At 35.8% G+C, this 18,169-nt stretch overlaps 1 long non-coding RNA gene across 1 annotated transcript; it reads right to left on the bottom strand.

Moving 5' to 3' along the window:
* Window positions 1-7,556: 7,556 nt before the first annotated feature.
* LOC103106797 (uncharacterized) lies at window positions 7,557-18,159 on the bottom strand. The gene is made up of 5 exons (XR_001624420.2): window positions 18,047-18,159; window positions 15,106-15,148; window positions 12,451-12,575; window positions 12,304-12,351; window positions 7,557-8,847 (listed from the first exon to the last, which is right to left on the bottom strand). It is a non-coding gene; the product is annotated as an uncharacterized LOC103106797 (long non-coding RNA).
* Window positions 18,160-18,169: the final 10 nt, after the last annotated feature.

Here is an 18,169-nt window from a genome sequence, read left to right as displayed (position 1 = left end):
ATTAGGAGGATGTAGATGAGATGAACTCAAAGGTCTCTTCCAGCTCTAAAGCCTATGAAACTGCCTTCCATTTTTAGTCTTTGTCTCTCAGGCACCTCTTTCAGACAGACTTTCTATTAGCCAGCAACTTTCTTCCTGCTGGCTTAGACAACAATTCCCAGTTAACTTCTTGAGCACGAGAACTCTTTTACATTTCTTTGTATATCACCAGATATTTCTGCTCATAAACATATATGTATCTCTAGACTTGAGGAAATGTATGTGTATGTGCATCCATCCATCCATCCATCCATCCATCCATCCATCCATCCATCCATCCATCCATCCATCCATCGAACCATCTGTTCATCTGTCTGTCCTTACATCTATCTATCTATCTATCTATCTATCTATCTATCTATCTATCTATCTATCTATCTATCTACCTACCTACCTACCTATCTGTTTATCCATCCACTCATATATCCATCTGTCTATCTTAGATAGATATTTCTAGACCTCATCTCACAATTACATACATATATGCCTATGTATTAACATAGATAAATCTTTGATATAGCTATGTGTATGTATAAACCTAAACTTTCCTCAGGTCTATATAGATTCATACATGTATATATGTATTATATATACACATACATTCATATATATAGGTAAGCATGTATATATATATACACCTTTATATAAATATGTATGTACATATATATATAATACATATTATATATATAAAGGTTTTAGACTACAGGTAGATGAGATGGTTTTTAGATTAGAGGATTATAGATTTACACACATACATATTACATTTTCCATTAAATTATTGAGAGACATCCTCCAGCTTGTTTCTTTTGTTTTTATTTATTGATATTTGCTATATTCAGAATGAAAATATTTTTATTGTGAAACTAGTTTTGATCTTGTAGACTTCCTAAAAAAGTCTCAGGGACTCCTATGGGCTCAGATCACATTATTCTATCTCTATTAACTAGTACAGATCAGGTGCCTAATAAATGCTTATTGACTGATTAATTGATAGGGAGATAAGGAGCTTTTTTTGCCAATGCAGCTTGAGATCTGCTCTGAACTAGTAAGATCTGAGAGAATCCTCATGAACTGAAAAGCTGGGACTTTCCTAGCAGTACATAGACAGGATATGTCTGAGATGAGGCTTAAACCCAAGTCTTGCTGACCCTCTTTATCCCTCTATTGCTTTGCCTGTATATTACATTATAATTATGTATGCTAATGATTGTGATATTGCATCATATATAAAATTAGCTTATTTTCTATATAATATGATAGATAATTATAAACATTTAAGTAAATGGGAAGGCTTCATAATGATGGCAGTAATGAATCTATATATAAAATATTATTTTTAAACATTATTTTTTAAATTTTTTATTTTATTTATTTATTTTTTGGTTACAATACTCACTTTATTTCCCTCCCTCCCCTCCACCCATTCTTCCTGCAGCCAATTTCATTGGGTATTACATGTGTCCTTGATCAGAACCTATTTCAATGATGTTGTTTGCACTAGGATGTTCATTTAGAGTCTACATCCCCAACCATATCCCTTCGACCCATGTGATCAGGCAGTTGTTTTTCTTCTGTGTTTTCACTCCCACAGTGTTTCCTCTGAATGTGGATAGTGGTTTTTCTCATAGATTCCTCCAAGTTGTTCAGGATCACTGCATTGCCACTAATGGAGAAGTCCATTATATTTGGTTGTACCACAATGTATCAGTCTCTGTGTACAGTGTTTTCCTGGTTTTGCTCCTCTCACTCTGCATCACTTCCTGGAAGTTATTCCAGTTCACATGGAATTCCTCCAGTTCATTATTCCTTTGAGCACAATAGTATTCCATCACCAACATATACCACAATTTGTTCAGCCATTCCCCAATTGAATGGCATCTCTTCATTTTCCAATTTTGGGCCACCACAAAGAGCGCAGCTATGAGTATTCTTGTACATGTCTTTTTACTTATTGTCTCTTTGGGGTACAAACCCAGCAGTGCCATGGCTGGATCAAAGGGCAGACAGTCTTTTATCGCCTTTTGGACATAGTTCCAAATTGCCCTCCAGAATGGTTGGATCAATTCACAACTCCAGCAGCAATGCATTAATGTCCCAACTTTGCCACATCCCCTCCAGTATTCATTACTTTTTTAAACATTATTTTAATCATATACATTATGATTATATAACACAAACTAATATTTTAGATAAAATTTATATATAGTATCTATTTTTCTTCCTTTATTCCCTGTATGCTTTCAATGAAAAATGTCTGATACTATGCTGAAGTTGTTAAGCTATCATACCATTTTTATGCCTTTAGACTTGTTCTAGTGCAGGGAGTAGAGATGTTAAAAGTCGGGGGTGATGGGGAGAGAAAGAGGAACTCCAGGATGATTGGTTCCAGAGGAAACACTCCAGGGAAGCATTGAATAAAATAGGACTTGTGTGCTGGGCTTATGGGCTTCTCTTTATGCTTTTTCAGCTGAAAGTGCAGGAAGCCATGGGAGGTAGACTCTGATCTCTTGAGCAGTTCTGTCTTTCTAAGGAAAAGTTATCATATGATTAGGTCTAGCTTTTGTAATTAATGACTTATTTATGGGAAAAATATTTTGAAGTGGGAAGACCTACTTGGAAAGAGTTCATTCATTTATTTTCTTATCTATAATCTATTGATAGAATATTAAGGTATCTTTCCCTCAAACTTCATTTTTTCCAGACTAAAGCAAATTTTAATTTTAATATTTATTTTCCTTTAAAAAAATTAGATATTTATCTATGGTTACATGATTCATGATTCCTATCCTGCTTCTTTCCTCCTCCCTCCTGAAGCTGACAAGCAGTTCTACTGGGTTATACATGTATCATTTTTCAAAACCTATTTCCATGTTACTCATATTGCAGTAGAGTGATTCTTTAACATTAAATCCTAATCACATCCCTGAAACGCTATGTGATCGATCTTATGTTTTTCTTCTGCATTTCTGCTCCCACAGTTCTTTCTCTGGATGTGGATAGCATTCTTTCTCCTCCTCAAACTTCTATCTAAGAATTTTTCCTTCCTCCAAATAAGCTTATAGTCACCAGCTTGACCTTTATGCCTGTAACATCATTTCTGGCAACCAAACTGAAGAGAGATGTTTTGTGACTCATTTTAGAACATTTGTTTCACCCCCACCCAATCCCTCAAGCAGATGTTTTATGCTGTGTGTTCCTAGAGCTCTAGAGGAAAAGCTGGGTATTTTCCTGCTTCTATGTTCACAAGCAAATGCAGAAATTGCCCAGAAAGAAGGGTGAATCAATTCCTATGTCATGTGGAAGCCATCCTGACAATGGACCATAGATGTTGGATATCATCCTTATTGATTATCTTATCTGCTTATAGGTCTATCTCTGAGTGAGTGCTCTATGCCTTTAAGATATATTTTAAAGTTTATCACATAGGGATATTTCTCTTAATTCGAATGGTTGGGGGAGTAGCCACATATTTAATTTGGGGGAATATAGACTATATAATTTTCTTTTCATATAGGTATGACTATCTGATCAGAAATTTTAGCAATATTTATCTTCTGAAGTCCATATCCTTATTTTGTATCCATCATATTTTTCAGAGGATTAAGTTATTAAAAAGGAAAAATGAAATTATGAAGTGATTTAAGAAAATTTCACTCTTTGGGATGGGAGAATAAATTTTATTCTTTTAAAGCCTACAAAGTACTATGTAAATTTAGTATATTTTGTTATATAAAAGTAAGAAGCAACATAGCATAGATTGAAGACTGATCTTGGAGTAAAGGAGACATGGATTCAAGTTTTGTTCCTGGAAGGTGTTTCCTGTGTGATCACAGGCAAATCTCTTCATCTTTGATTTTTCCAGATAATTCTTGCGACAAGTTAAAGACAAATTGTTCATCTTCATGAAAATTGCTATCTAACTTCAGAGAAAGAACCACTGGAATATAAATGGAGATCAAAGCTTACCATTTTTCCCTTTATTTTTCTTAATACATATCTTCTACAACATAACTAATGTGTAAATAGTTTTTGTATGATTGCGCATGTATAACCTATGTCAAACTGTTTACTGTTTTGGGGGTTGAGAAAGGGATGAAGAGAATTTGGAGCTCAAAATGTTAGAAAATGAATGTTAAATATTGTTTTTATATATAATTGGGAAAAAATTAAATGTTGATGAAAAATGTTTTATATGCAACATTTCAGGAGGAGTTCACTACACCAGATGTTTCAAACACTTAGAAGCATGCAGCCCAAACTAGAGTAAGTTATAACTGGGAAATATTTAATAAGTAAATAAAAATATAATAGAACATAGATGATGCTAATAATTAGTTTTTCTAAGCCAATAGGTGGCCTTCAGGGATCCTTATATGTAGTTTTATGGTCCTTGTTGCTATTTGATCTTTACACCACTTGCTCTACACCAATAAAATCATAGATTTATGTTTACAAGCAAAATTGAAAATAATAATCACCACAGACATGCTCAGCTTCTCCCAGTCTCCAGCAAGCTTCATTTGACCTTCTATTGAAACACTGTCCTCCCTATTATCTTTTGTCTTCATTTTTTAAAAATTGGGTGTTCTTAATGTTTTTACTTTTCTCATCATCCAATTCCTTCTTGATACTTTGGGTAGTTTTCTTCTTCTTCTTCCCTCCAATTCACATAACCAGATCTCTCAAAGATCAACAATGATGGCTTGATAGAAAAACCCAATGGTCTTTTTTCTTCCCCTTCCTTGACCATTCTGAATTAATGACTCTATTCAGTAGACATTCCTTCTAAAATTCATCTTCTCCTTTCTTATATTCCTTCCTCTAAAATTCTTTCTTTATCTTTGTATCCTATGATGGCTTCTTTTCATTTTCTCAACTTCTTAATGGTGATATTTCTTAATTTTATGCTTCAGGCTATTTCTTTTCTGTCTACTCTTCCTTAACAATATTTCATTCTCACAGTTTGAATTCCCACCCCTTTGATGTTTTCCAAATCTGTACTTCAGGCTTTGACCTCCAGACTAGCATCTCCAAATTCCTATGGGACATTTCCTTCATGAATAAATCAATTTTTGGACTTAAAAGATCATTATTAACCTAAACTCATGTGTCTATGATTTTGGGGTTGTATTTGATTCTTTCCTTTCCCTCAGTTGTTATAGCTAATATCTTTAGGTCTTGTCAATTTCAGAAATTTTCAAAATGTCTCTCACGTTTATCCTCCTCATTTCATCTTCACTGCCATTAGCCCAGTGGAGACCTATGTAGGCTATTACAATGATCTTCTAACCAGGTTTCAAATCTCCGTCTCTTGTCTCAACCCATTCTTCATGCTTTGGACAGCTTTTTTCTTTTTTAATTTTCTCCTTAAATTTGTCCTGAACAAACAACAGATATTAACATTTCAATATTCAAAGATGATCAGAAAAAGGATTATATATGCCACTGCAGACTGGTACATGCATTTTTTTAAAAGTCTAGGTAAAATTTAAAATAGCAACAAACTTACCCTGCTAGCCTGTATTCCCTTCTGAACTTCCTTTTGTATTTTTTTTTCTTACTAGGAATAGGGACAATGATAGTCTGTCTTTGTGAATGCACTGGTGTAGAGGTTAAGTTCTAAAACTTTTGGGTCTCAGGTGCACTTTTAAAAAGTGAACACCACAAAGAACTGATATTTATGTGTTACAATTATTGATATTTACTGTTGTTGTTAAGTCATTTTAGTCATGTCCAAGTCTCTGTGCCCCCATTTGGGGTTTTCTTGACCTAAGATACTGGAGTGTTTTGCCATTTAAGGCAAAGAAAGGTTAAGTGACTGGCCCAGGGTCATATAGCTAGTATATGCCTGAGGTCAGATATAAACTTGGGAAAAGGAGCTTTCCTGACTCCAGATCTGGCACTTTATATATGGCACCTCTTTGGTGCCAATATTTGCCATATAAGACATGAAAATGTCAATGTTATCATTAAATAGTTTTGATCTCATAGATCTTATGGATCCACAGACTTTGAGAACCACAGGCTATAGGGAACTTCCCTGTTGAAGAAACTCCCTTTAATATACATGTCAGTACGTTCTTAGAAACATTCTTTGAGAGTTGCCTAGAAACTGAGAATTGAAATGACTTGCTCTGGTAACACAGTTAGTATGTCAGAAGGGGCACTTGAATCCAGGGATTTCTGACTGAGATCAAGCCTCTGTCTGCCACATCATTCCACTTTTCCATCTCTGTCTTTTAAAAATGTTTTATTTCAAATTTTCACTCTCTCCTTTGTTTTGTATTGCTAGCACTTCTTTTCCACCCTGTCTCCCAGTAGAAGCCTTCCCTTCTAAAAAACATAGTCAAGTAAAATAAATTTTCACATTTACTACATCTGAAAATATATCTCTCATCCCATACCTTTAGTCTATAACCTCTCTGCCAAGAGATTATTGCATTGATCAGAGGTTACAAAATAATCTTTTCAATTTTCCTTATGTACAGATCAGATCATGCCATTCTCTACACTAATAATTTCAGTGATTATCTATAGAATACCAAATGAAGATTAAACCCAAGTTGGCATTTCCAGCTCTCCACAAAAAAGGGCCACTTGACATTTTGAGCCTTATTACATGCTATCCCCTTCCTGGTATTCTACACTCTTGCCTAACTTGGCTATTAACTATCTCCTTTATTTATTCCAAGCCCTTTAGCTTTGAATCCTTTGTTTTCCCTTTACCTGAAATTCTCTTATTTCCTGTCTTCCCAAATGTGGGAAATTCTAATTAGCCTAGAATTTAAAGTCTAATTCAAATACTGGAACCTTTCTTTTATGAAGGAAATCTCTCTCTATATCTATCTATCTATCTATATACATATATATGCATATATATTCTTCTTATACACTTAAAGTTATTTTATTTTATAGTTATTTGTGTTGGTATCATGTTTTCTAGCAAAGTATAAACTATAGGACAGTGGTGGTGAGTGCTCTGCCTTGCTCTGCCTTTGGAGACAGAGTGCTCTGCCTTGCCACCCCACCCTTACCCCACAGAAGAGGGAGAAAGGGAAGGGAATGGTCCAGATGCTCCACTCAGGGGAGGGAATAAGGACTTGCACTGTGCTGCGGAACAGAGAAGTAGGGAAGTGTGGTGGAGAGGGGGAAGGGAGCAGCTCCACTCAAGTTCCTCTGCCTATCTAGCAACTAACTCTAGCAGGTCATGGCATACATGCCCACAGAGAGGTCTCTGCATGCCATCTTTGGCACCTGTGTCATAGGTTCACCATCATGGCAATAGGAGAAGAGTGACTATGTGTCTTCCCATAATACCTAAAATAAGACTGTTTATGGTAAGTATTTAATGGTAAATTTTTATCGAGTGGCTGAATGAATGAAAAATAAGATGTGAGCAACAAATTTCTTTAGATTTTTTCTGGTTCCAATAAGTTCACAGCAAAATAAGCAAAATAACCCTCCCAAAGAAAGTGGAAAAATATTATTTATTATTCCAAATTTTATTTTAACACTAATACTATGCTACCTGGTATAGAAGATGGGGAACTGGTCATTAATGCCAAGAAGATCTGGGTGCAAATTCTACTTCTAACATACACTGTCTATGTCACTTGATGTAATTCACTAACATTTGCTTGATGTCCATGGCAATCTCTTAAACTGTAAATCTCATAACAAATTCAGTTTTTCAACAGTAGAATGTTTTTTTCACTGAGCTCCCTATTCCAATGTGATTGCAGATTTAGTATAAAAAATGAAAAGAGAAGAAAATTATATACTGAATCTATCTTTTCTCTTTGGATTTTGGGCAAAGGGATAAATATGGAAAATTTCAATTCAAACAGCATTTCTTCCCCAGATCATTATTGTTCACCATCTTAATTGAACTATATTCTTTTGCACTGGATGTCTTTTTTTTTTTTTGATGGTAGAATGCCATTAATTCCAAAGGGAACATTCTGTAGGAGAGAGAAGACAAATGTTGAAAGGAAATAAATGCTCTCTAAATCCAACATGAACATTTACTCTCACTTCTCCTTGTATTGAAATTTTTATTTCATAAAAAAGGAGAAAATCTTTCAGAATTGCTCGTTTGTATAGAGAATTCAAGTAGGGCATTCACTCAGGGTTCATTAGGCACTGGCTACTGCCTGGGTAGTGTATGCAGACAGGAATTATCTGTGCATTAGTTATTGTCATTCTTTGTAGATTTTTAATGCTGACTTACTGCACTGTGTAGAAAATCCTGACTTGAGATCACATACACAGAGGCAAGCCTGAACACAATCCACTAAGGATGGTGGCTCCCTCCCGTTGCTGTTATCAAATCCCAATCCCTTGAGCTGGTGGCTAAGATACCATCATGGTCTAGTACATGGTGTTGGCTCTCTTTCTCATTCTCAACCTCTCAGGCATCCATTTAGCTGTAGGCAGGAAATTGTGTCCAAAGTAGTTATGACTTCAATCAACATCCATTCCATACTTTAATAATTAAAATCTAATTAAAGTGCTTGCATACTGGTTATTTTTAGTTAATGACTAAACTTCAAGAACTTCAACTACAGAGGTTCTTCTGAAACAGTAACTTTGGAATTACAAGTGGAATCAAAGATGCTTTTCTACAATCACAAAATTTATTTTGATTTAGATACTTATTGTGGATGCTTCTTTCCAATTATCTCAGGTGCATTAATGAAATGTAAGTCATTCAACCCAAGGAAATGAAATAGAGATTGAGAAACTCCCTCTTTGTTTATGGAAATATGAACTTCAGAGCTTTGGTTTAGATGAGAACCTATGGGGAAACTGAAATAGGACTTTGATTAGTGTGTGCAACTTTTATTTCCACAGTATACACTTTGAGATTCAGATTGCACAGCCTTGTACATTTTTGCTCTCTTCTCAGTCAATCAATAAACATTTATGAAACATTTATTACTGCCAGGGTATTCAAGGACAGAAGTGAGAGTTTCTCCCTTCAGGGAACTTGCCTTCTAATGAGTGAGACAACATGAATCTCAATGTACATTAATTATAAACATATTTGTATACAAACATGTAATTATATCTAACACATATTATATATTTTTCAATGTATAAGTATAAATATATATGCATATATATAAGGGTGACTAGTTGTGCCATAGGTGGAGTGCTGGGCTTAGAATCAGGAAGACTCATTTTTGTGAGTCCAAATTTAGCCTTATACATTTTCTAGCCATGCAACTCCAGGCAACTCACTTAACCTTGTTTACCTCAGTTTGCTCATGTGCAAAATGAGCTGAAGGAGGAAATGGCAAACCACTCCAGTATCTTTGCCAAGAAAACCCCAAATGGGGTCGTGAAGAGTCAGACATGACTGAAAAATAACGTGTGTTTAGACACATCCACATACACACACATTTGTTGCTCAGTTGTTTTCCATCTACCTGAATATATATATATATATTATGTATACACATATAATTGTATATATATATATATGTGTGTGCATATATAATGAATACAAGGGAGTTTGGAGAGGGAGGGACCATAGTACCTAGGAGGCAGATCAAGAAAGGTCTTTTGGAGAACGTACTACTTGACTGCTCTTGAAGAAGACCAAGGATTTCAAGAGACAAAGATAAGGAAAGAGTACACTCTGGTTAATACAAAGAGAGCCATGGAATCAGCCCATAACATCTTGTAAGGACTACAACTATATGCCAGTAAGATGGATATAAACATACACTAAACAGAAGTGAAAACCCATTAGAAAAAAAAACAAAAAACAAAAAACATAAAACTAAGTTTTTGCTGAACCAATAAAAGTTGTTCCAATGTGGGCAAATATCATAGTTTTCTTCCTCTTTAAATTAGTTGCTGATCAATAATGAGTGTTTTTGATAGAAACTATCCTCAGTGGAATCTGTTCTACTTGTAGGCTTCCTTTTCTTAATCCTTGTGTTTTATTTATTTATTTTTTTACTGAAATTATAGTTTTATTGATATAGGTCACTCTCTTTAGGGAAAACTCTTCTACCACTGCAGATCAATAGTTCCTTTATAATTTACAGACTAAGAAAGTTCCCTGGGACTGCTAAGTAGGTCAAAGATTTGCCAATGGTCCCACCAATGAGATATGTCTGAAGCAAACCTGAACTCAGTCTTTCTGACTCTGAGGCCAGTTCCCTATTCACTGTTACACTATCCTCTTTCTTTTCCATTTTATTATCATTTTTTATTCATTGTGATCATGTTTCTTCAATATTTTCACTATGATTATTGTTTTGATACTGAGGGTGGTTAGTTACCATGGTAGATCCTGTGTTAGACTTTGAGTCATCATGAAGGGTGTTTGAATCCTGTTTCAAAGACTTAGTGGATTAGTGTGTCCCTGGAAAAATTTCTTAATTTCTCACAGCCCAAGTTTCCTCAAAAAAGTTGTCAGAACCAAAGGAGGCAACATATGTAAATGGCTTTGCACAGAGTGTGATTTGAGTGATAACTATTGTACTAGCAGGGGATCAGGAACCAAAGTTTGACAGGTAACTGAGAGGGAGGGAACAGATAAAGAAAAACATGACTTCCCTCCTAGGCAGAGCTGTCCCAGAGAAGGTGAAGTTAATCAATATTCAGAGCTGAAGAGTAAGAGGAAATCCCCTTTAATCTCTGATTTCTGTTCTCTTCTCTGGATGATTATTATCTGTGATCCCCTTAGTACATTGAAGAAGAGATGTCTAATACTTTGGTAAGTTGTAAGATCAATCTATTAATTGATAAGTCTGGAATGGTAGGTTAAGGAAGAGTGAAACAGGAAGTCCCTATTCTATTTTCTACCTAAAGTTTCTTCAGGGGTTGAGGTTCAGGTTTAGAGACCTAAGTCCCAGAAGACCTTAGGATCTTTGTGGAGTCATGCTGGTGTAATTTCCTGAGACAGAGATACAGCTTTGAAGGAAAATCTTCAGGGTGGATAGTCTCTTTCCTTCCCCAAAGGGAAAAAGTCTCTGTCTATCACTTATAAGGAAAGATGGTTAATATGGGTCTCTTCAGATCAAGGAGGAATTGTAGCACGATAAGATCAGTGAGATTACTCCTTCCCCTCTAAGTTCAGAAGGGACAAGAAGATATTTTTTCAACTGTCCACCTGCTTTTCTTAGCTACAGATTCCAGTCCCATCCCCCTTTGGCAGCCAAATTTCTATTTCCTTCTTGCATGAGATTTCATTGTAAAATTCAATCTTTGCAATATATATTGTATCTCTCTCTCATCTACACTATTATCCAGGAGTACTTTGAGAACTAATGATTTTGGTAGTATAATCTCTATATCCACTGACATAGAATACAATCTTTTTACAACCAAAAATGGCAACTTCAAGAATTTATGCAAATAGCGAAATTTGATCACTCTGAAGCAAACCCTGTAATTTATGTCTCCAAATCTAGTTCACTTGGCTGTCAGTCAGCAGACACGTACTTCAGAACTGGTCTTGTGTATGTTTAAAGCCTTTATATCACATAAATGGTGATAATGACAAATAATTCCTCCAAATTTGATGCTTCACTGGAGTGACTTTTGAGAAGCCAGTATCACCTTCCTACTACTGTTACATCATTTAGAAAAAGTTTCATGGAAACTTCTATGCAATTAAAATATTTTCTCCTGAATCTGTGATATAATTTGTGTGGGGCATCTCCCAGTGAGGGAATATATTATCTCCCATAAGGTTAACATTGTTTTTATTTATACTTTTTAATTTTTTTGGTCGAAGTGGATCTGAACCTGTTATTTTATTGATTTCATTCATTTCTTAGTAAGGAAATTCCTTGTACTGATGATACAGAATGGAATTTCTTGGGCATCATAGTGTTTAAGGAGTTATCTGAGATGATAACAGGCTAAGTGACTTGTCTAAGGTCACATATCTATTATGTGACAGGTAGAACTTGAATTACCCTATGCTGAGGCTAGATCTCCACCATCTCTAGTGCACTGTCTCTCAGCTAGCCAGCATAATGGATAGAGTTAGAATTAGGAACACTTGAGATCAGACCTCACATACTTTCTATATAAACCTTGGGCAAGTCATCTGACTGCTGTCTGCCTCAGTGTCCTAACCTGTAAAATGAGGATAATAATAGCATCTGCTTCCAAGGGTCATTATAAGGATCAGAAGATATAACATTTGTAATGGGATTTGCACACCTAAAACGCTAAATAAATTCTAGTTATTAAGATTATTATTAGTATATACAGTAATAGTAATGAGTATTAGCTCACGTTTATCTATAGCTTTTGATATTATGAAGTTCTTCTATCACAACAACCCTGAAAAGGAGATGGAAAAAGTCCTTGTAATTTTATTTTAATGAAAAAGAAACTGAGGTTTAGAAAGAGTAAATGTATTGTCCAAGGACATACTCGCACCTGAGAATTGGACCTATGTTGTCTGATTTCCAATCTGGCCTTCTTCTTTTCTGGGTTTCCATTTTTATTTTTCATTCAAAGTCCAGCTTTTCTTTCAGAATGGGGAAGATATACTGTCATAATGCCTGCAACATATCAGGAGTCAGTTAATTACAAGTGAATCCCAAGCCTATGTGAGTTAGAAAGACCAGTTATTGAGCTGGATTAGAAAGTCTGCTTGTTTGCTGCCTGCCATCCAGGCTCAGAAAACTTTAAGGTGATCAATTTATTTTCTGAGACTACTGATGTGTTTGATTTCTAGACCAGCTGGAAAGAATGCGGGGAGCCCTGCCCTCTAAATACTGAAGTGCTTTTTAGAGATGAGGAGAGCTTAAACCACAGCAGAAATGGAAAAAAAAATCAAATAGCCCCCAACACACATGAAAAGCATTCATCTAGCCCCACTTAACAGGACCTCAAAAAGGTTTGGTGAAGTTTCAGTGAAGATTTTGGACCCTTGTGTGTTTGGGAATTGTGTAGCATATTTTTATTCATAGGTTCAAGGCCAAGGAGTTTTGATTTTTCTTGATCACTGGAAAAAAAAAAAACTGGAACCTTGTAATTTTGGTAAAACATACATGGCAGAAGGAGGGAAAATATAATTTAAAGGGTAATAGTGTGCCCTGGAACACAGATTGGCATGCATATGGGATTTCTGGCATCTGGACAGGAGCCCTCACAGCCATCTGTTTCTTGGAGGTTATTTCGGCAATTTTCAGCCATTTTAGTGATTCACCCATGTGAGCTGAAGTCTTTTTGCAGGCAGCTAAAGAGGACAGAGGTTGGAGGAAGCCAGTCCTGAGAGACTCTTGCTATATACTAGAGTCTCATTGTGCTAGATTTCATCAGCCATGGCTGGTCGAGGGCACAGAGTTTTCACCAAGGGGTTAGCAAATGCATTTTCAGACTCGTCTTTCTGAATGTTGCTCATCCCAGAGACACTCATTTTTCACTTTACTAATTCACTTGGTCTTATTTTTCCCACCTTGTTTCCCCAGGAAAGGCAGCATAAAAGGCTTTCTTCCTTATGTCACCTTCTTCTCACACAAAGAGATCTAATATTTCAGCCCCGTGTTTTCCCTTTCTTTCTTCTTACTTCTAATTTTTCCTGGCAATTTTGAAAGCTTTGACTTGTTTACTAGTAACAGGGGTGGTGTCACGTAGTAGTCTGACAAGCATGCACAAGCAGCAGAAGTTAATTAAAACAGTTGTTCGATGGAAACCTTTAATAAAATATTAACGAGAACTAGTTATAAGCGCCTATGATTTTGTACAATGCCCCTTGATAGGCTAAGATAGAATTAGAGAGAATCTTTGGCATGCTCAACCATCATGTCCTTGTAGAATTAGCCAGAAAACAGACTGAAGGCATAACATACAGATGTGGCTCTCTTTGGGGTTTGTTCTTTCATCTTGGGAAGTCCGACCTTTCTATTTGAGTCCTAATCCTCAAAATTCAGGCTGATAATACTGATTTCAATTAAAAAGATGATGGTGGAGCAAAAATAGATTTCAAAGCACTTTGGTATAGCACCTGGGACTGGTGGGAGCAATTTCTGTAACTATAGTTAATAGAAGTATGAAATATTTGGGTTTGTGGTAGGGGCTTCCTTGGAATGTATCTGTGGTGGACAGCAACTGATTCCTGGGAACCACTCTGTGTGCCTGTAAAAGAGAGAGAGAGACAGACAGACAGACAGACAGACAGAGACAGAGACAGGGGAGGAGAGAGGAAGAGAGAAAGAGGAAGAGAGAGACAGAAGAGACAGACAGACAGACAGAGACAGAGACAGAGAGAGACAGAGACAGACGGAGGGGGGAGAGAGAGAGAGAGAGAGAGAGAGAGAGAGAGAGAGAGAGAGAGAGAGAGAGAGAGAGAGGTCATTTTAGCCCATCACCAGGCAAAAAAGAAACCATGGATAGTGAGTATCCTCTACTTTTCCCACAATAGTGCAAAGCTCAAGGACCCTTCCTCTAGTTTTTATTCTTTAAGCACATTTTAGGAAAGTAGTATTTAGGCCAGACTTGATAGACTCCATATATTCTTTAGAAATGAACTAGAACTCTAATTGGTATATTGTTTTTTTTTTTTTGGAAGAGACTTTAGAAATGCTTTTCTTGACCTCTCAGACACTGGATTGTCAGGCCAATCTATCACTATCATCAGCTCAGGTGACCTTGATTAAGGCGCTCCAGTTCTAGGAACTGGTTAGAACAAAAATGTCAAACATGGTTGCCTCCTATTGCCATGTGTTCACATAACACTCCTTAATTCAGCTGCTGACCCAGATTAAAATGTAATGGGGAAATATTTAACACAACGGGATCCAATAAAGCATGGATCATCCTGTTTAGTATACGTGCTGCCAAAGTGAGCACCATAGAGAATCCTAACATGGTTTTCCAAGCCAATACGTGGCCCAGTTGGTTTGTTGGATATGACTTAATGGCTCACGTATCTATTTAAGTTTGACTCGGGTTAGAATAGAAGATTTCTTTAAGTTTGGTCATTTCTAATTCTAATAGAAAGCTGATGATTTCGAATTTGGTTCACTGGAATAAGACCTGGATTTAGGGTTAGAGAATGGAAGTTAGGATCTAGGCTTTGCCACTTACCATCTCTGTGACTTTGGGAACATTCCTGGACTGGTTTCATCATCTGTAAAGCAAGGGAGTTGGCTTAGGTGACCATTAAAGATCCCTTCCAGCTGTAGATGCATGATCCTCCCTTTTTTAATGGCCCTGCTCTTTACTCAATTCTGTGCAAAATACACTGAAGTATTCAAAAGAAATTTAATAAAACGTCTCCACCCACAGAGAGTTTTACTGACTGGAGAAAAAATCAGGTCAATTGTTCTCCTGAGTTAACTAATGATTAAGTGCCAAAAACAGACAATGGGTATATTTGCTGGTAGAACTGTCAATTTAATTTGTACTTTGATGCACTATGGACTAGAAAGCCAAAAGCTCTATTTGCATAAAAACAAAGCTATTTGGAATAGTTTCCAGATAACCTTAAAACTGCACTCTTCCATGAATAGGCTGCAATAATATCTTTCATCTTATTTGCCATAACAGGCAGAGTCCGACACCAGTGTTCTGTGTGTGCACCTATATCAAATTTTGTCCACAGAAACTCAACTTCTTTGTCTTCACTAAGGTTCAGTGCCCCACCTATTGTGATATGCATTGGGAAAGTGTGTCCTTCCATGGAAATAATTAAGGTAGTGGTGAGAAGAGGAGCAATGTAGCTGCCATAGAGAGCAAACAGGACTTTAAAACAAAACAAAGTAATCTCTGCATGACCTTAGATGAAACCTAACCCCTTTGCCATCTGTCTTGCTGCCATTTCCCAATAGGCTTCAGGATTTTAGAGGAGAGTGTGTGGATGACATAAAATACCTTTAGTTTAGTCCATCCTATAGAAAACAGTAGGCTGACACATGAAGCCATTCCTGAAAAAGTTGCCCTTTCTGATTATGAATAATGAAAATATGTATGTCGGTGGGTGAGTTTCTGGGAACTTTGGGAAAGAAGATCTATACACATATCCTCAGTTGACCTGCCACAGGGAGGGTAATTTAATACCTGTTGCATTTTCCATTTCTGTGTGCATGGACATGAAAACTACCTATTAAGAAGCATGTCTTTAAAATTATACAGCTCATAATTTTTCCTGGTTAATTAAATTTAATTTTTGTTTTCTTTTATTTTTCTCTACATCCATAACTTCATCATGTTAGGGATCTCCCTGTCAGGAAAATCCATCTATAAGTGCAGAATAGCACCTGCTTTGTAAAATAAAGTATTTTAATTAGATATTATTGTAAATATAAAAAAAATCACAGAAGGGAATATCCTGGACTTCAAAAGTCAGAAAATGCCAGGTGCAGCCTGAAATAACATATCCTGAAAACCTGAGCCTAATCATCAATGAAAAAAATATACTCTTCATACAAAAGTGACATTTGAGGCTTTTTTTGGGGTGTGAGGTGGCATATGAACAGAATATTTGACTTGAAAATCTGCCAAAAAATGGAAAAATGAGTCAGATATATACAACTCTGAAGGCAATAATCAGTATTTAATTTTAAATTATATAATAATTTATATTATATTTATAGTAATAGGATTATATGATATATAATAAAATAGTATAATAAATAGTATAAATAAAATTATAGCTAGATATATATATTTATTTTATATTATATATTTATATTATATATAATTTATATATATTATATATAATTATATATATATAAATTTATAACAAGTATAAACTTTTATTTATTATCATAGGGAGTTTACAGGAAGGAAGACCAAGTTTATATTCTTATGGTCAGGAGAGAAGAAGAGAACAACATATACACTGATAAGTAAATACAAATAAAATGCAGAGTATTTTCACAAGGAGTAAGGAGGTGGTATGGAAAAGACCATTAACAAATAGTGGGGAGGACCATTGTTAAGGTTAGGAAAGTCTTGGAGCAGGGAGTGGAAACATGAGCTGAGTTTCTGGAATCTGGGGATTATAAGAAGCAAAGATGAGGAGGGAAGAGTACATTATAGATGAGGAACAGCTTGTGATAAGGTAGCAGATAGGAGGTTGAATAGGATGAACATCTCCCTATATACTGCTTGTACTTTGTGTTCCTCAATGGATAATACAGGAGGAAGAAGCTGGACTAGTGATCTCATTGGTCCAGGAAATTCTGGAATGAGGACATTTCCTCTATTTATGCATGTGAGCACTTTTTTTCTGCAATTCAGAGTTATAGAGATTAGTTTGGGCATTGAGTGGTTAAGTGATTCATTCAGTGTAAATGCCACTATGAGGCAGAGGTGGGCTAAACATGTGATCCTCCACTCTAAGAGTGGTTCTTGGCTATGCTATTCCTCTTTCATCACAAACATCGACTCATAATAGCTAAGGAATCTTAGAAAGGCTACTGGACTTAAAGTCAGGCAAATCTGTATTCAAATTCTGTTTCAGACTCTTATAAGTTGTAGGATTCTGGCTAAGCCACATAATTTCTTTGGTTTCAATTTCCTCATTTGCAAAAAAAAAAAGGGGGGGGGGAATTAAGAGAAGAATTTGAATTTGACAGCTAAGTTTCTATCCAGCTCTGAATCTATGAACCATGATCTTTGTCACACAGATGCAGACTGATTGACATTAACATTGACTTTACATTTTATCTAAACAAATATATTTATGATGTAGTACTGGAAGACTTATGCATCACAGAACTTCTACCAACCCATATATGAGTAGAAAGTCTTAAGGAATTATGTGACTTGAAGGACATGGAAACTAAAGAACTTGCCGAAGTCACATCTAATAAGCAGATACTATAAGATTTCAAGCAATTAGTAAACATTTATTAAGCTCCTCCTAGTATCAGACTCTATGGTAAGTGTTGGGGATACAAAAAATCTGTAAAAGACAGTTCCTTCCCTCAAAGATTTCATAGTCTAATGGGGGGGGACCAAAAGAAAACAAATACATACAAATTATATTTAAAAAAGGAAATTATTAAATGAAGGAACTTACTCGAATGAGTAGGGGTTTGAGAGGAGTTGGGAAAGGTTTCCTATAGGAAATGATATTTTATCTGGGACTTGTAGGAAGCTGGGAAGCTAATAGGCAGAGATGAAGAATGGGAGTGTTCCAGGA

This window comes from Monodelphis domestica, chromosome 8, assembly GCF_027887165.1.
Source record: "Monodelphis domestica isolate mMonDom1 chromosome 8, mMonDom1.pri, whole genome shotgun sequence".
Classification (NCBI taxonomy): domain Eukaryota; kingdom Metazoa; phylum Chordata; class Mammalia; order Didelphimorphia; family Didelphidae; genus Monodelphis; species Monodelphis domestica.
Note: the sequence above shows the minus strand (reverse complement) of the source record. Positions and strands in the feature narration are given on the sequence as shown.